The 20,500-nt window shown below is 40.0% G+C and overlaps 1 protein-coding gene across 1 annotated transcript in view; it reads left to right on the top strand.

Annotated features, from left to right (window-relative positions):
- TMEM135 (transmembrane protein 135) overlaps positions 1–20,500 on the top strand; it is a 165,254-nt gene that overhangs the window by 68,968 nt on the left and 75,786 nt on the right. The window lies entirely within an intron of this gene.

The raw sequence follows: 20,500 nt of genomic DNA, 5'->3' as shown, positions 1-20,500 counted from the left end.
CTGAGTCCTTTAACCTCTGGTTCCTAATTTTTTTTATTTAAAAAAAAGGTGACATCTCTTTAATAATAATTTGTACATATATATCTCATTGAAAAAATTCTTTGCCATTTATGCTTCAGAAGAAGCATTCGAACCAGGGGAGACTGCTATCTGAATGCAGTGCCTCATACTGCTCTCCATCCTGACAAACTGTGTTTCCTCTTTATGTTACACAGAACTGGTACTTATTTCATATGATACAATTTAAAATATTTAGTCTTTTGTCACTGGGAGAGAGAGAGAGAGAGAGAGAGAGAGAGAGAGAGAGAGAGAGAGAGAGAGAGAGAGAGAGAGAGAGAGAGGAAGGTACGTGCTTGATTTTTCTTACTGAGTCAGCTCAGTTGAGTTGTAGGTCCAAGTTTTGATGTTTCTAAATTACCTTGTCAATTAAAAATATTCTATCAACTGGAATAAACTTCCCCTCAAAAGTTACTAGCAGTCTGATGGCTATTCTGTCTTTATCTTTATTTTCTTCCTCACTAAGACATATTTAGGTTGTAGATAAATCAAATATTTTGTTGTTCTGTAATTTGTTTCACTGGTAAATGCTTACTGATCAAAGACAGTGTTTTCTATCCTAGAATGAAACTCTTTGTCATTTAATTTGTAATTGAGTGACCTCAGTATTTAACAATGGAAGTGACTGATAGGAAATTGGAATTGCACACCTGTATGATTATAATTTGAATTGGCTGGTATGTTTGCTTATTAGGAACAACTATGGCATCATTTAAAAACAGCACATTCCTAAATATTTAATTGCGATTGGCAAATCACTCTGTGATTTTACTATATTTTATCGATGAAGAAAAACTTAATTCCTCATATCCACAATAAATTGATGTACTGCTATACTGATAGAGGAAAATCTATCTGCCTACAAAGCATGACCGTGAATTTCAGATTTTATTAATTAGTGTATGCTTCTTCAGATGGGTAATACATTTTTGCACTTTAACACCTGTTAAGTAGAAAGACTTTATAAGCAGTCATTTGAATGCGAGAGTACAGATTTTGTACGCGACCTTACTTTATTGAATGGGCAGTATGTTGTTTTTCTAGTCACTCTTCCCTTCTTACAGGAAGTTACTACATATGACTCACCTAGATTAACATAGGCCCAAGTGCTTAAGCATTCTGGCTGTCTGTTCTTAAACTTAGTAAGATACACTTTTGGGGGGAGCATTTTAGGAGCTCTCAAAATGGAATGAGTCATTCAATGAAGGAAATTCTTGAAGGGGTTTGAATACTCTCTTATAGATTAAATATATGAAAAACATTTTGAGCAGAGGAGTGTTATGCCATTTTTTTTTAAAAGTTCCATGGCAAGTCTGTATGTGAGAAATTATTATTGGTTATAGTGAATTTTAGTGTTTTGTCTGAGGTCAAGTAAGTAGGAGACAGGAGAACTTGTATTGGAACCACAGTCTCTAAAAACCCGTCCTTTGCTCCATATTACTTGCTTCAGTATGATTCCTGTAGGCAAGAGCTTTTAATCACTACAGATATCATTTGAATGTTAAACAATTGTATTATTGCTAAAGTATCTAAGATTAATCAGTAAACCATTTTATATATTCTGAATCATTACTTTTCAGTGTATAGAAAATATGTGGCTTAACGGAAGTAGAAATACAAAGCATTTATTCCTTACAGTGTGTGAGCTGTCATGAACTCTTTGTAAGAGCTACAGTAGCACCTTGGCTTAATCATATAACTAAAAAAGCATATCACCTTCTAGGTAAGCCTTTACAAATGCCCTTGTCTATGTGAATGGTGGACTTTATTCATCTTAGTAAATAGTTATTGGCTTAAAAATGAAACTCTTGATAATTCTTAAAGAAAGATTTAATCCTGTGTTCTTCCATTCATTTGTATCTGTAAGTTGAAAAGCATACTAAGTAAAGATAATTATATTTTAAGTTTATATATTTAAAGAACCATTTTCCTTTTTTTTTTATAACTTAAGATGAAATTAAAGCAGAGGTTGGTACTTTATATGATTTTCTAAAAACCTTGTGTGATTTATTGTTGTGTGTGCCTGGGTGTAGCACGCTGCAGCGAACATGTTTACATGGAGCATATGGATGACAGAAATCAACTTCGGGGAGTTGGTTCTTTCCTTTCACGTTTATATGGGTTTATGGAACTGAGCCTGCTGAGCCATCTAGTCAGCGTTTATATAATTATTATTTTTATTTATAATAGTTTATTCATATTATATCCCTGTTGTTTTCCCCTCCCTCTTTTCTTCCCATTCCTTCCCATCATCCCTCTTCTGCCTATTCCCCTCTCCTACACCTCCTTTGCTGGTGGGGAGGCTCTCCTACCCCAACTGTCTGGCAACAGCCTATTTATTAGGCCTCATCAGGATAACCTGCATCCCTTTCCTCTCTGTGCCTGCTAGGCTGTGTGGCCAAGAGGCAGTGACCAAATCGTGGGCACCTGAGTGCTTGTCAGAGGTTCAGTAGCAGTCTCCTCACCCCCATGTGGAGGATTTGCAGACCATCGGTTATATCTGAACAGGGGTCTTGGTTCTCTGCATGCATCACTCATGGCTGGTGCATCGATTTGTGCAAGTCCTCCTGTGTTCAGCTCCTCAGGCCTTGATTGTCTCCCTGTAGAGCTCCTGTTCCCTCCATGACCTTCTATCCCCCCACTCTTCCTTACCACTCTCAGCACTCAGCCCAGAGTCCAGCTTCGAGTCCTAGTATCTGTCCAGATCCTCCATTGGGTGGAGTCTCTCAGGGAACATCTAAGTTGGGCTAATATCCACTTCTAAGTGAGTATATACCATGCATATCTTTCTGGGTCTGGGTTAGCCATCCCTAGTCATCAGGGAAATGCAAATCAAATGAATCTGAGATTCCATCTTACACCTATCAGAATGGCTAAGATAAAAAACTCAAGTGACACCACATATTGCTGAGGATGTGTAGGAAAGGGGAGCACTCCTCCATTGCTGGTGGGAGTGCAAATTTGTACAACCACTTTGGAAATAAATCTGGCACTTTCTCAGAAAACTGGGAATAGTGCTACCCCAAGACCCAGCTTTACCACTCCTGGGCGTATACCTGAAAGATGCTCCACCATACCACAAGGATATTTGCTCAACTATGTTCATGGTAGTTTTATTCATAGTAGCCAGAATCTGGAAACGACCTAGATGTCCCTCAACCAAAGAATGCATAAAGAAGCTGAGATAGATTTACACAATGGAATACTACTCAAATATTAAAAACAAGGAAATCTTGAAAGCTGCAGGCAAAGGGATAGAACTATATAATTATTCTTAAAGCAGTTGAATGTTTTAAGTAGGGCCTCCTGGGCCATCTCAGTAGGAACATGGAACACAGTGGTGCTGAGGGTGATTTCAACTGTAGAAGCCTGGCTCAAGAGGTTTCAGGGGAGAATTCTGGTATGTGGCCCTAGAGACTGTTCTTGTGATATTTTGATAAAGAATGTGGCTGTTATTTGCCCTTGTTAAAAAAAAAATCTGCCAGAGGCTGGGTGTGGTAGTGCTATACTTGGAATGTAGAGGCTGGCTCAGTCTGTGAGTTGGAGGCCAGCCTGGTCTACAGATTGAGTTTCAGGACAGCCAGACTTAGGCAGTGAAGGAAAACATTGAAAATAAAAATCTGGTGAAGATGTAATTGAATGAGGGGGCCACATCCCAGTCCTAGCAAGCAGGAGAACTTGGCAGCTTTGGCATCATAGATCTGGCTTTAGAATCAAGGATAGAAGACAAGGGTTATAGATTCTCCCTCCATGAATAAGGGAAGCCACTGGAGGTAGGCATGTGACGGGGTGTCCCTGCATGGAGGCCTACAGAGGCATCATGTGAAGCTATGAAGCCTGAATTGCCTTGGAGTCCATAAGACAAGAGGTTGGAGATGCCAGAGTGATGGGATACCTGCTGAGAAAAACTGTTAACAGGGAGTGGAATCAGCCCAAGAGAAAGAAGTGTCTGCAGTCAACAAAGCTGAAAGGAGTTGGAGATCTGAGGAGCACTTTGATATGAAACATGGAGATGCAGAGTTTGTAGTTTGCCCAGTTGGTTTTTGGTCCTGCTTTGGTCTAGTATTTTCTCAGTATGTATCTTTTTCTCCCTTTTTGAAACAGTAATGTATATCATCCGGTTTTTCATTTTGAATTTACAGGGGCTATAGATAAGAGATTGCATGAATCTCAGACAAGTCTTTGACCTTTGGACCAAGTTTGAGACCGTTATAGACTATGGGGACTTGAGGTTGGACTGAATGCTTCTTTGCATTATAATATAGCTCTAATCCTATGGGTCCCAGGGAGTGGAATGTGCTAGTGTGAAGGAAAATGGGCCCACAGGCTCAGAGCGGTCTGGTCTTGCAGGAGTAGGTGTGGCTTTGTTGGAGTGGGTGGGTAACTGGGGCAGGCTTTGAGGTCTCAGATGCTCAGGCTAGGCCCAGTGTGACATTCTCTTGCTGCTGGATGTGGATTAAAATGTAGACCTCTCAGGCATCTTACCAGCAGCACATCTGCTGGCACACAGCAGTGTTCCACCCATGATGATAATGGACTAAACCTCTGAACTGTAAGCCAGCTCCAATGGAATGTTTCCATTCAATGTCTCCTCACAGCAATGGAAACCCTAAGACAGACACTTAGTCTCCACCTTCTGACCAGTTAGTTGTGAGTTTCTGCATTCATCACTATCCATAACACAAAGAAAAGTCTCTGATGAGGCAAGTTGTACAGTCTAGGGATACACATTTAGAAGACAGTTTGATTCGATGCCAAATAAGTAAAATTATAGTAGTAGATTCACTCTAGAGCTTAGGATCTGCCCAACTATAGGCTCTTGGCCAGATTGATGGTGTCAGGTATGCATTTCCTCCAATAGACCTTGTTATATATCCAAGCAGGAAGTAGTTGCTAACTTTCCCATATCCATGCCACTCTTGCATGTGTGGGCATGTACCATTCCAGCCAGTGTTATAGCTCATAGAGTTCACAGCTCGCTAAGACTTTTGATATCTGTCCCCACCCTTAAGCCTACACAGCAACTTTGGTATTATGAAATCTAGCTAGCGCAGAAAAAGCTTCCTTGTTCTCTATCTCCTATGACTATGTGGTATCTTTAGCAGCAGGGTCTTGTCCTAAAATTCTGGTGGGCATCCAAGAACAGCGGCGATACGCTGTATTGTTTTGGGAGATTCTGGGACCATGCTTAACCAGCAACTTGTGCTTCAGCTGTGGCAACCTATGGCTTCTGGGAAGAACATGATCCTCTGGGTTAACTCCAATTAAACTTTTATGTAGAACATCTATGAAGCTTATAAATAGTCGGCTTCCATATGCCTTTTAAATGCATCCTTAATGTCAGTTATCTCTCTCCTAACCACCTCCTTTTCCCATCCCTCCTTTAGTACAGTTGAGAGTTGTAGAACCATCGCCAAATTCTCATTAGAAAAATTTCTGTCATTTTTACAAATCCCAGTTGCTTTCAGTTTCTACTGTTACCCTAGGCTGCAGAACCACTCATGCTTTTTGACTCTTTTTCTCTTTCCCTACCACATGGGGATATTACATTACAGCACTGACACAGTCGACATAGTCTTAGTACCAGATTGTCCACACTAAAGGCTCCAGAAATCTACTGATTTCATATGCCAGTCACCAGTCATAGGAGATGCTTGCTTTTTGATTGTCAATTTGGAGATTTCTACACTTCTCTTGGGTTTAGATATCCTCTATAATGATTTGTAAAATTCACTGACCATTTTATGATAAGAGTTTTAAGGCTACTTATAGGATAAGATCTGGATAAAGCCTGGGTTCTGACTCCTTGCCTTACTCTGTAGGCTAAGTGGGCATCACTCTCACCACACATTATTGTAGTCACCAACTTTGAGGCTCCTCTCGATCTCAGTGTTCTGAGAATTCATTATACAAGCCTGACTGTGTAAGTCACTGCCTGTGCATTGGCTGAACAACTCAGTCTTGAGCCTTCCTCCTGTCCTTGAATGCCCTACTGTATGAGCTACCACCACCATCAGCAGCTGCATCACCACTGTCATCATCACCACCACCATTACTTCATTCAGCCAACACCACCACCAACACTAGCACCAGCACCAGCATCAAGAACAACCTCCTTATAAGAACCATACTGGCTGGTTTTGGGTGTCGACTTGACACAAGCTAGGGTGATCAGAGAGAAATGCGTCCATGAGATCCAGTTGTAAGGTATTTTCTCAATTAGTGATCAATGGAGGAAGACCCATCCCATTGTGGGTGGTGCCATCTCTGGGCTGTTAGTCCTGGGTTCTGTAAGAAGGCTGAGCCAGCCATGGGGAGCAAGCCAGTAAGCAGCACCCCTCCAAGGTCTGTGCATCAACTCCTGCCTCCAGGTTCTAGTCCTGCTTGATTTCCTGTCCTGACTTCCTCCAGTGATGGACTATGTTCTGGAAGTATAAGCCAAATAAAACCTTTACTCCCCAACTTGTCATTTTGTCATGATGTTTTTATTGCAGCAATAGAAACCCTAAGTAAGAAGAAGAAGAAGAAAAAAAAAAACTCCAAGAGTTTTTGAAGCCAAGACAAAGTCCATATATATATTTTTTGTACCATAATGTGTAGACTTACTTTTTCTGAAGCTATGGGTAGAATTTTATATATGCCCCTTTGTGTTTGATGTTCTACCTTGTAATGTGTTTGTGATCATTTGTATCAGCTTTTTTTGTTGTGATAGTATAGCATTCCATTACATGGATATTTTGTCTGTCACATATTAATGAGTGGGATGGTTAATCTTCATTGGCAACTTGAGTGGATTTAGACTCATATAAGAAATGTACCATGCAGGGAGCTGGAGAGATGTCTCAGCAGTTAAGAGCACTGACTGCTCTTCTAAAGGACTTGGGTTCAATTCCCAGTACCCACATGGCAACTCACAACTGTCTGTGACTCCAAGATCTAACACCTTCACAAAGACATACATGAAGGCAAAACACTGATGCACATAAAATAAAAATAAATAAATTATTAAAAAATATACCATGTAACTATCTGTGGAGACACGATTCATAAGAGAACTTACTGAGGAGACATACAACCCTCCCTGAAGGGGGTGGCCATATTTCATGGGCTCAGGCCCTAGAACTAATAAAAGAAGGCAAAATGGAAATGCAGATAAGTGTCCCAGCTCTTTCTCTCTGCTCTCTGATGTCCTGCAATATAAATAGCCTTACACATTAGTACTGAAAGTTGTTCCATTCCCCTTCTTAAGTCAGGTATTTGGTCACAAAGATGAGAAAAGTAGCAAATGCAGTGGGCGGTTGGATTTTTTCCCCCAGTTTGTAGCCATTGTAAATAAGAATACTGCAGTCATTTTACAGGCACTGTGTCAGTGTTTTATGTTCTCTCAGGTTAATGCTGAAAAGTAGATTTGGTAGGTGGTCGGAGTAATTTTTACACAGGAAGACACTTGTACTATATGTAGTCAAGTGTGTAGGCATACACAGCTGCACCCCGTATTGCAGGTGTTTCTTGTGGGGTCTATAGTGCTATGTCTTTGTGGTTAGCTCTTTGTCTCCCAGTGGCTAAAGAGTGTGGGCTTATTTTAGTGTTTGGCATGTGTGTGCTTGGCATGCATGTGCTTTGTGACATGCACATCACCTTTTATTCATTTCTCCCCATTGGGCTCATTCATAAGTTGTAAGAGGTGATTTAAATTTTTTATTTCAGTATAAGACATTAAAAGTAAACATGGAATTTGAATTTTTCCTATTTCTAAATACTGATTTTTGATAAAAGAAGAGCTCTAAAATTTGATGAAGATTAGATTTCTTACATTCTTATGCATGCTATTTTGATGCTGTATTCAAGACATTTTTACCCACTATAGGGTTACGGCATTCTTTGTTTTGTTTGTTTTCCATTTAGGGCTATAACCCATTTGGAGTTTGATTTTTGGATGTTGTATGAGCAAAAGCTCAAGGTCATTGTTACTAATATTATCATCATTGCTATTTATATTATTACTACTACTGCTGCTACCACCAGTGCTTATGGCTGTCCAGTTTTACTTAGAGTACTTGTTAAGGAAGCTGTTGACTCCCCATTCATTGACTCGCCACCCTTGAGAAGAAGCAATCAACCATAATTGTCAGGGTTTATTTTGGGAACTTGTGTGGTTCTGATTATGTAAGGTAGAGCAAGTGCAGTGCTTCTCTCTCCTGAAGATTACAACTAAAATCCCTGGGCAGAATACAGAAAGCCAGTGTTTGAAGTCCCTGAAGACTCAATAGTAGTGAAAGGATTAGGAGGGATATCAAAGCTGGAGGGCTCCAAATGCTGGTGAGTTTGTGCCCCACCCTCATTTAACTCCCAGCTTGGACTCCCGAGTGGCTCCTATTCTTGTTCTGCACAATGGGTAGAGAAGTGAAGTGTGCAAGAGAAATCCCCTCTGTGTTCATGGTCAGAGGACTGGAAAGGATGGCCCCTCATGAGTTGCCCGGCTGGGAAATTACTGATCCTTTGTTTGGTATTTTGGGTCTTGTTTTTCTCTTTTCATGGATCCCTGGGGGACACTAATCTTGAGCTTATCCTCCTGTAATGGTGGTCGGTCCCAGTGGCAGTACAGGAATCTAACATTTGAAATATAAGATTTTTTGGTTGACAAGAAAGATTAGAAAAAAAAAAGGATTTATGTAATTCAAAGGGTACCGGGAGAAGATTGGTTCCATCTTTCTTTTCTTTCTTCCTTGTCTTCAAACTTCGAAGAGCGATATGAACTTTCTGGAAGCATATGACAGTGTGAGGAGTCAAAATGCCATGTTTGTAGAAAGAGAATCAAGACAGGGACTTGGAGACAAAATAAGGGAGAAATTCTGGAGAGAAAGGAGGTAGCATAAAAAGATAGCTTAAGCCCATCTGTGAAGTACTAGGCTCCTCCCTGAGCTGAGCATGTGCGGAACTTAGCCCAGCACCATAGTGAAGAGTTGAGCCACTGAAGAGTCTCCCTTGGTCCTGGATCAGTGTAGACCTTAGCAGATGCACTTGCAGCTAGATTGTAAGGCACTGAAAGAGTCGGGGAAGGAACTGGCATTAAATCATAGCCAGTAAGTGTAAGCTGTGGCACTTCCTTTGAACTTGATAGAGTTGTTGGCTATGGCAGTTGTAACTACAACATTAAGAACAAAGCAGTAGCGAATCAGTTCTTAATGTCCTTCAACAGGACTAATAGTGCAAAAGTGCAGTCTCTAGGATTCACACTAACCTTGTTTGATAATTTCCACAAAGGAAATTACAAATTGTTGCACAGAATAGACCAATTGACACATGCTATCCACGAGATGAGCTTCATGCTAGAATTATAAGACAGGGTCCTTAGTGTTTAGAATTGTGCACTGAAGTCAAGGCAGCACTTTTGAGATGACTGGGAAGACTAGTTTTCAGAGAGTAAAAGAGCCACATAGGAAATTTTAAAGTAACTAAGAACTAAGCATGTGAATTCAGTATGAGAATGGAGATGACAAGAAGGGAGTCCAAAGGGAGATGAATAGAAATTGTATAATCTGAACACTAAAGAGGGAGGGACTGAACGCAACAAGCAGTGCAAAGGGAAAGGTCTATCATCTATGACATGAACCCAGAAAGTGTGCATGAAGACTGCTGAACAAAAAATATTCAGAGAAATAATGTCTGAAAACTCCCAGCTTGACTGAAAGCCATGCAGTTACAGATTCATAAAACTCAGTGAACTGTACAAGGATAAATATCCTGTGAGTTAATTTATGTGACATTCTTCAAAACAAGAACTATTAATGTGGAGAAGATCAGTGTTTGAGACTGGAGATGGGCAAGGACTGATTACAAAAGATGGTAAAGGGGTTGGGGCCATGAGGGAACTGTTGCTGATAACAATGGCTGGATATGACTGCTTGCAATTGCCAAAACCTATAGACACATACAATAGACAGTACGTTTTCCTCTTAATAAAGAGACAAAGACAAAATTCTTAAAGGTATTGGCAAAGAGTATTGGAACACTTGGGTCTTAAACTCTGGGGTTTGGACGATTGATGGGCACAATTAAGGAGGCCATTTTTACAGAATTCCTTTAAGGAAAACAATTGTGGTCTATCTCTCATTTCATTTCTTCTCACATTTCTCTCTCTCTTTTTTTCCCTTGAAACAGTCTCTCCTTATATTGGCCAGGCTGGTAACTCCTGGTCTCAAGGAAATCTCCTATCTGATTCCTGAGTATTTTGAACCTTGCCTGCCTACAACTGGTTCCATACTTCTAGATGACTTTAATATGCTGTTTCTTTTCAAACAAGAATGCTATGTTTTTAAAGAGATGACATACAGAGTGTGTCTGAAGGCACCATAACAAGTTTCATTATTTTTAGTTGAATGTTAGAAAGGTCCTAGGAAGCATTTGCCTAAAATAGAAATTTAGAATGGAAGTTTTATATATATAATGCTGTTTAGCCCTATCGATATGGCTTATCATATGATAAGTTTTTGTTTATTGTCTTTTTATACAACTTGCTTGCCAAGTTTCTGTGTCCCAAATGGTAAGATAATAAGTGGGAGGACCAGGGATGAGAAGTAAAGATTAACAGAATAGCTGGGACCAGGAGGCTTGCATAAGCTCTTGACTCACGGCAAGCAAGTTTATTAAGAAGTACTGCATCATATATACTATATGCAGGGAGCAAATGGCCAGGATCAGTGGAGAGCTAAATCCGACAATGTTGGCAAAGAGAACAAGGAGTACTTTAGACACAGATGCTTGAGGACTGAGAGCCACAGCCCAGGAGAAAGAGTGGGGTCCCCAGAAGCTGTCCCTAGACCCCTGTGAGGCTCTGACTCTAGCCCTAGGCCAGACTTGCCAAGTCCATTCCTGGACTATATAGCTCAAGGCCCCTCTGTCCTTTCATGAGAGCCTTTGAGAAAGCCTTGGGTCAGTCTGGCTGCCCACATGTTATACATGGGAAGTTATTGTACTTCCTGTGCTTATTACTTTACTCATTAAAGCCTGTAGCTTCAAGTTCCATGTCTGGGATCCCAGAGCTATTAAGCAGTACCTGTAAGCAAAAATTGGCTTTACTCAAGACACCGGGGATAACTTACATTGAAAGCCAATATGTCAGTATGTGGCTGGGCGGTGGTGGCGCACGCCTTTAATCCTAGCACTTGGGAGGCCGAGGCTGGTGGATTGCTGTGAGGTCAAGGCCAGCCTGGACTACAAAGTGAGTCTAGGCCAGCTAAGGCTACACAGAGAAACCCAGTCTTGAAAAACCAAAAACAAAAACAAAAAACAAAACAAAACAAAACAAGTCAATATGTTAAATCTTTTCTCATAAATTGACACTTTAGGTGCTATTTCCTATAATTTGAATAGTTTGAACAAGTTAACTTTTATTATGGGATATTTACTTATAAACTATAGAGAGGATAATTATCCCAAAGCTCTAGGAATCCAGCTTTAACCACGACCATCTTGTTGTCATTGTTTTGTCCCTGTCCCCCACCACCTTCCTAGGACATTCCCTCAGTAATTTTGAAGCAATGTGTATCACTCAAAACAGTCCATGCCATTAAATGATGAGGATTCCCTTTCTTAAAAGTATATAAACACTGTCATTTTCTCATGTAAAGCTCTTTCCTTCCTAGGGGTGTTGGTCAGTGGTAGAGCTGTGTGCTTGGCATGCTTGAGGCATGGGCTCAATCTTTAGCACCAAAGAATAAACCAACTAAAAACCCCAACCAAACAAAAACCACCCATAAACCCAAAAAACACCCCATAAAGCCACAGAACCCCCGTTCAGTAGCATTACCACCATGGAATCAGTGCTCACACTTCTGCTTCTTTCTCTTTCTCTTTATAGTTTGTTAAAATCAGAATCCAAACAGAGGCCTGCATTCCAGGTAGTTAAAGCCATCTTAAATACCCGTTCATTGGTTAGCTTCCCTTCCCTTCATCTGTTAAGCTTAGTAGAAATTTATTTATTGAAGAAATGAGACTGTAGAGTTTCTCACAGTCTGATTTTGCTGATCCCTATGGTATTTGTTGCCGGTTTTGTTTTTTGTTTTATTTTATTTTAAAAAATTTTTTGTAGACGTTGTTGTGTGTGTTTCCTGAAAGTCAATAATAGATGTAAGGGCTTGATTAAATCCAGGAGGGAGGGTTCGCCCCCTCCTCAGAAACACTTTACAGTTGGTCTTCTTTGCTTCCACACCGAGTTACATAATCTGTAACTGACTTTCTCTGTCTTGTTAGCAGTGACTGATGGTCATTCCTGTCAAGACATTCATTAGAAATGAAAAACAGAGATTTTTGTTTTTCAGTTAGAATGTTTGTGCAAAGGGAATCATTCCTTTCTGTTTGCCTTTCATATGGAAATACAGGATGATAAATTCTCCGTTCTTCTCCCTTGTTTACAGTGCTGGAAGTGAGGAGCTGGCTTTTTAAAGCCCCCTACAGCTATCCACAGTTATTAGGAAACATCAATAATGAGCTTTTAAAAAGGTTGTGATGAAATTGTAGGTTGGAGTATACTTTGTTATGGTCATAGTCAGTCTTTTGTGGGTCCTCTTGCTCATTTGTTGGGCCTTCCTGGCCAGGGAAAGCCTCTGTAAGTTAGGTCCTAAATCCTTATGCTATGATCCTATGATGTTTCTGAAAGACAAGGTATTCTAAATTCATCTTGTGAACTTTCTCAGTCATATGCCACTTTTGATGTAAGCACAAGAAATAAAATTATTAGAAAGTTGTTGTATATAACAAAAGGATAATTGACTTACACATGATGTAAGGAAAAAATAGTTAATTCTGTATCATTGTATGAATACTGTACCTTTATACTTTATAGTTAGATAGGTCTTAGGCTTCTTCGTCGGATGAGGCAGTTGGATTGCAAGTTCATTGCCAACTTGGGCTACTTAGAGAGTTAGTTCAGAGGCAGCCTAGGCAATTTAGACCCCTTTCAAGTTGAAAACACCCACAAGTGCTCTGGAGACAGCCCAGTGGTAGAGTGCTTACATAGCATGTATAACATCCTAGGCTTAATTCCTAGTACATGGGGAGAGGAAGAATAATTTCTCCTCTTGGCTTTTTGAATCTTTTCAAACTTTTAGATCTGAAATGGTTAGTGCTGTCAGTGTGGGTTTGTGTCTCGTAGGGAGATATGTCAAAGCCAGCAAGAGTCGGTTCATAAAACATCTACTCTTTATCTCATGCAGACAGCTCTTAGCCACAACATATGCCAGAGGTTATAGAGCGGAACTTCACAGAACTGCTCTGAAGTAAACAGTAATAGATCACCAGGGTTAGCAGGAGAGAGTATGTATACCAAGTCCACTAACCTGTGGCCAGACTCTGATTAATGCGTTCACAGGAGATGGAATCGGGGCATGGAAGTGTTACCGTCTGTCATGAAGTTCTGTCCTTGGGTTGGAATTCTTACCGCCACTTCTAACACGTTCGTCCTGTTGAACCCGCTTTAGCACACCTGTTCTCCTTCCCATGCTTGGAGGATCTTGAGGTCCTTGACCCTCACCACCCCAGCTCCTTAAACCTCTCTGGCTCTGCGCTGGAGCAGAATGTGGTTTGTAGTTACAAGTGTTGCAGTAAGACTGTCCAAACACACTGAGCATGTATGTGTGTGTGCTGGGTGCTCTTTTGCATGCTTTTGTTTCATGTTTAATTTGCTTTGTGCTTAGAGTATTTTGTGTCGATTCTTTTGAGGTGTTTTATAACATTAGATTTCAAAGATGGTAACCTTTTTTTTTTCAACCACACTATAATTAAAAAAAATGTTTAGCTTTTTCACCAGCTTCTTTTCACGAATAAAATAAGCAAATAAAATTCTTTCACTCTTCTTCATTCTTACATCTTATAGGGGGCAAATTATTTCTCTGCCATTTGTATTTAAACTTCATTAGAATGTATTGCACTTTAAAATTAGTTGGTGTTGTCTTTATATATTTTTGTTTAGCAAAAGTGATTTTCGTTTGTGCCACATGATATTTTTCTCAACAAGGCTGCCTATTCCCTGTTACAATCACAGACTTGCCCCGTGAGAGCCCATCCTTAGGGAGCACCTGGTCGTGTAACATCTGTCAGGTCCCAGGCACTGCTTGGGTCAGTGTTTCTTTGGGGTGCAGCAGAGAGGGAGTTAGTGCAGTTGTCATCATTGTGGTGTCCTTGTCCCTTCATCCAGCCTTGGGCAGAGGCCTAGGTGACAAACTCTAAGTCATGGGGCTTCTCTAGTTTATTGAAGCTGATTTGAATTCAGCTTGGAAAAAAAATTTAACCTTCCCCTTTGGGTCATTTTTTTGTCTTAGTCGTCTTCATCGTATCCCCTTTTCTTTTAATGCTTCCATTGCATTACTGAAATTATTGACACCTGCTACTTGACAAAGTTTCAAAGTGCATGGAAATGTATAAGGTGGAATTTGTTCTCTTTATTTCTGCTCTCATTATTTCTTCTCTCATCCTTACCCTGTAGACTATAAGCACTGGGGACAGTGTGAGCTTGTATTCATTTGAACTGTTTTAATTTTCTACATATGCACATGTTTATGTCACTATAGAAAATATAAATGATTGTTTTAATAATTATTAAAATGATAAATTATTAAAATGAGAAAAAAATTAAAAAATGAGCCCAGAGTCGTCGTAATATAATTCTTTCACATGGCATGAATCGGGAATGTCGCTCCAGATCCTCTACATGCCAGTGTAACCTGTTCCTTGTTAGGGGTCATGCTGTATATTTTTTAAAAACTTGTATTATATAGTACACATATATGATAAATTATTTGTTCATTGTTTTGGTAAACATTTGGTACTTTAACCCTTGATCTTTTTAAGAGTTTGAAAAATTCCACTTATTCTCCATTTTTATTTAAATTGCTTTTTATGTTTTCTGAATTATATTTCTGATATATGACATTGTAAAATTTTCAGAAAACACAAGTTATCAAGTTATAATTGCTCATTCTGCTGGGAAAAAAAGGTGACTGTTTAACTGTGATAAAGTTCCTTGATGAGTTAGGAATCTTCTCTGTCACGTTGGGATTATTTCTGTTCACATATACAGTGAGCCTGACACTTCATGCAAAGTAAGGCATTATACCACATTTGCTAAACACGAGAACTTTATGATTTATGTTGAGTTTGTGATTTTGGAAGATTAGTTTTTTTTAATAGTGATAAAACAAGGAATCTATTTCATTGCTTCAGAATTTGATAAAGTGTAATAGACCAGCTGTCCATTTTTTGAAAAACATTTCTGGTGCTATTTGAGTACTGTTTAAGATAGATAAGATAGTCTGCTCTCCTGGTGACTTTGCCTTAACCTCATATTAATATTTTAAAGTTTTTTTTAATATTCTTTTTAACCTCATCATAAATACTTTGCCATTCTCTGAATCACAGACCATTTTGGAGTATGAAGTAGAGAAGAAGCGTTTACAAATTCTGTTCTTGAGTGGTGGTGCTGTTTTTAAGTGTAGCCACTCATGTGTCCATTCTGTTCACAGTGGCCTCTGCACTCTGTAGTCACTGGAAACACATTATAAGCTTATACAGTAATGAGGATATTATACAGAATGTTTTGTCATAGTAGCATTAATTGGCTAACTTTTGTTTGGCAAAAATAATTTTAGGTTTAGGAAGTATTCGTTACGAATCTGCTAATAAAATTTGAATTAAAATGCTCACATTTATGAAAAGTTTATGAAAAGCAAAGTACAAAGCAACACATACACCATTATCATTTCACTCCTAAGAGCTATAATACCTGACATATATTTCTTAGATTTGGGGTTGTGGAAAACCACTACATTTTACTTAATCTGAGTGTAGTTTATGCACACATACGTGTGCTCTCATGCACATGTGGAGGCCAGAAGTGAATGTCAGCTGTTCTCTGTTGTTCTCCATATCAGTTTTTGAGACAGTCTCTCACTGAACCTGGAACGGGGGTGTTTCAGCTACACTGGTTGGCCAGTGAACCCTGGGGATGCTCTGGCCCCCCAGCACTTGGCTTACAGATGTACAGTATTATGTTTAGCATTTTATGTGCTTCCTCGTGATCTGAACTCAGGTCTTCGTTCTTGCTTAGCAGGCACTTTATCCAGGAGCCATAGCCCTAGCCCTAGGTTACCATAGTTACATATGCAGTGGGATGAAGCATTTCCGAATCTCAGACTAAGGTTTTAGGATGGCCTAATATAAACTGTTTAATCAGTCATTTTGAAAAGCCAAGCTGAAAGCAGCAGATAGAAAGTCAGTGTTTCCTCTTGAAATCAATTGCACACAACAGGGAACTGCTGTTATAACTTTGAATATAGTGGTATTTGAGAGAAATATATTACATAAATTTTGTATGTTTTTATTTCATAACTTTGTCAGATAGACAGAAGTGGACTTACTCCTTAAATTCTTTTATTCTTGGAGATATCTCTACACTTCAAAGCTCCAGACTCCCCAGTAAGCATGAACTCCATCTTTGTAAATGCTGTCACTTTCAAGTTCTGGTGTATCCTTGGCTCTGTCTGGGAGGTTATGCCATGCCGAATAGAAAATTATGATATAGCATGGTGGGAAGGGAGAAGTAAAAGAACAGGTTTCAGTAAAAACCAATAAATCTCTCTCTCTCTCTCTCTCTCCCTCCCTCCCTCCCTCTTTCAGTGGTGATTTAGTAATTTGAAAACTTGCCATTTAAAAACTACATAGACATCCCTTTAAGGAGGATAGCATTAACATTAAGGAGACTCAGGATTTCTAATGCGTTTGCAGACCAGATTATTGGCCAAGGCAATCAAGGCTTGATTGGAGTTGATTTGTCTTCCAAAATACCTTCCCCTCATGGCTGCTAACAGAAAGCTTTTAATTCTTTGCTAACTGTTTTAGAGGCCTATTTTTCTTACAGTCTTAAACTGTCCACAGATTTGTCTCAATGCATCAAGCAGAGCTCTGCTTGCTGGCAGCCACCTTACTTTGAGGAATCCCTCATCTCTGTCCTCTGAGGCCTGAGTCACAGCAGGGCCGCCATGCCCACCTGGCATGTATTGCCTGCTGGGGATCTGAACTCCATGGGTCCCCAGGCTTGCACTGGAAGTGCTCTAACACCCGAGTCGTCTCATCTCCATGGATAATCTTAAAGAAACATTTTAACTTTAGGTCTCAGTGATCGCCATTCCTTGGTGAAATACTATAGTCCATTATTAAGACTGAGTGAGGAACCCCAGTGGCTAGAACATGCCTCATGCTTGAATCTAATGTTGAGTCAAGACTGGACTGTGATAGAAAGACTCTGCTTAAACATTTAGGAGCTATTAGAAATGTTTAAGACAATTTTTCTTTACAGTTTTCCTGGATTAAGGTATAGGTGATTAAATAGTCCAACCTCTGGTTTTTGAGACAGGGTTTCATGTAGATCAGGCTGACCTCCAGTTTGCTGTGTAGCTGAGGCTGGCCTTAAGCTCTTGACCCTCTTACCTCAACTTCCCGAGTGCTGGGGTCGTCCCTGTGCATCTCATGCCTGCCTTTTTTCTCATTATGCCATTCCTGTTTACTTTTTTCCCCTTGCCCATAGGATAGGAAGGCTAATGCAAACATTTGTTTACTTTCTTTTAAAATTTTTATAAAATACTTTGAATCAATCAATCATATCTTAAGGAGATTTTTTTTGTGTGTGTGTGTGTGATTTTAAAAAAAGTTGTTAAAATAGTGTCTTAGATTTCACCGAATGAAAAAGGAACCTGTGGCTTTACATTGAAGGAAACATGATTCTTGTTCAAGTAAAAAAAAAAAGTTAAATATAGACCTTTGTTGAGTGAAGCCTTGGGAAAGCTGCTGTTTCTTGCACATATTCTTCCAATCAGCACAGTGCTGCCAGAAGACAGCTGGCACCTGTGGCTGACACTCTAGCTACCCTTCCTCTTACTGAAGGCCGACGTGTCTCAGTCCAGTTAACTATACGTAGTGTTGCAAAATTTAGCTTCTCATATTCTTTAGCGTGGAATACTTCTGTACTCTTTCCTAGCATACTAGATGAGGTCATTGCCACTATTTTTTTAAGTTAAAATTTTTTGAGACTTTCATGAATACTTACATTATTCCCTTCCGATCCTCTCCCACCCCGTTCTTTCTCAAATTCGTGGCCTCTTGTTCTTTAAGTATTATTGTTACACACATAAAATGTTGTAAATACTATATGCCAGCAGAATGGCTAAGATTAACAACAACAACCACAAGCTGACAATAAACATTGGTGAGGGTGTAGGGAAGGGGGGGCGCTGTCAGTTACTGTTTGGTGAGATTGCAAACTTGTGCAGCGGCTTGTGGAAGTCAGAGAGGTTGTTTCCGAAAGGTAAAAATCGAGCACCATATGACCCAGCTATAGTGCTCTGCACATGGCCAAAGACTCATCCTACCGCATAAGATATGTGTTCACTGTGTCCATTGTGATCAGTGAACTACTGGCTTCCAGAACTCACTTCCTTAGTGTTTGTAATTCTCTTTATTTTTTAAACATGGCATCCTGGTTGCTTCACATCATCTTGACACCAGCTAGTGTCACCTGGAGAGGAGGGAGCCTCAGCTGAGAAAAATGCCTCAGTAAGATTGTGTGATAGGCAGACTTTAGGGCATTTTCTTAGGTAGGGATTGATAGGGGAGGGCCTGTTCCATTGTGGGTGGGGCCACCCCTGGGCAGGTGGTACTGGATTTTATGAGAAAGCTGGCTGAGCAAGCAAGGGAACAAGTCAGTAAGCAACACTCCATCCCCTGCCCCCAGTGGCCTCTGCATCAGCTCCTGCCTCTAGGACCCTGCCCTGCTTGACTATCCTTTGTTGCTGAGCTGTGCTGCTGAAGCATGAGCCGAATAAATACTTTCCTCTCCCAGGCTCCTTTGGTCAGGGTGTTTCACCACAGCAGTAGTAGCTCAACTAAGAGAAGGAGCTTCTCATGTTGTCTAGTATAGTTTCAAAATCCTGGGTCCAAATAACACGATTGCCTCAGTTTCCCAATTAGCCCACTTTCTTGTGCACTGACAAATATACACACACACACACACACACGTGTATGTGCACATATTTTTGCACATGTCTGTGTATTTATGTGTGTACAGAAGACACTTCATTGTAAAATACAGAAAGCATAGGTTAAGTTAGATTCTGTTGTTCTCAGTGTAGCTGCAAGGACAGAAGTGAAACCTATGGGGAGGCCCCGTTATCGTGTTTAACAGACACAGCTGGACAGATGTCTCCATCTTTCTAGCATTTGATAATCTATAATACATAGCAAGTTATATGTAGTCAGCGTAATTTGGGCTGGACTTTTTCCAGGATTATTCAGTGTGTTTTTAAAATACAAACCATGACATTTGACTGGGGGTTGAAACATATTTTAAAACAGTCTTGGGGCAGAATGTTGGTTCTTTCTCCCCTCCTTTCTTCTTTTTGAATATGAATCTAACAGGAAGAGTATGGTACATATGATGTATATGGGAAATCTTTCTTTTATTTTAAGGATGTTTATTAAAGTCTAACTTTTAATTAAAATGAAGACGGACACTGGGGCTAAGGTGGCTGTCAGTGAAGTACCTGCATGCAAACATGACGAGCTGAGTCCTGTCCCTGGCACCCAAAGACCGTAGCAGCCTGCATGCTCCCTTGAAGCTGGCTGAGCAGAGAGAGACAGGAGCAACCCCCCCCACCCCCACCCCCCGGCCAGCTACTGTAGCTGTCAGCGAGCCTAGGTTCAGGACAGATGCTGATTCGGTAAATAAAGTGAAGAGGCAATTGCAACGGTGGTGCCCAGGACTGATGCTTTCTGACACACAAGGCGCATGTGCACGCATTTACTTGCACTAGTCACACACGTGCAGGTGCACCAGCGCACACACGTAGACCCAAATAAGCAAATATAACAGAAACACAGATAGTTTTTGTAAGATCCCGAATGCAAATACCACCCTGAAATTGACTTAGTTTTCTTGCCAGATGTTTGTTCTTTACTTTTCCTCCTCTCCTTCCTCTTTCTCTTCTCCTTTGAGTGCAGAATGATACATCCAGAAGTCACTCCCCTGCATGTACAGAAATTCCGATTTTTAGTGTCTGTTACTGTAAGCTTGTAGTTGCATGGAGTGCACCCCTCAAAGTTAATGTTTTCTAGTGCTGAAGTCAACTTAGATTGAAAGATGTTTCAAAAATGTAGGGCATTTGCCCAATATTATTAGTGAAATGTTTTCAAACAGCTTTCCTTGTCTGCACAAACTATCTTAATGTCTGTTATAGACTTGTGTAGAATGATATTATTTTGTTTGTTAGAATTATTGAGGAAAGTAATTTCAAAAGCTTCCTTTATGGTTTTACTTGGAGGTTAAAATTAAATGAATACCTGTGGCAGTGTTTTAAAAACTATTTAGGACTTTTTCAGTAAAAAGTTGTCTGTAAGT

The sequence above is a fragment of the Acomys minous genome (assembly GCF_964271855.1).
Source record: "Acomys minous genome assembly, chromosome: 2".
NCBI lineage: Eukaryota > Metazoa > Chordata > Mammalia > Rodentia > Muridae > Acomys > Acomys minous.
Note: the sequence above shows the minus strand (reverse complement) of the source record. Positions and strands in the feature narration are given on the sequence as shown.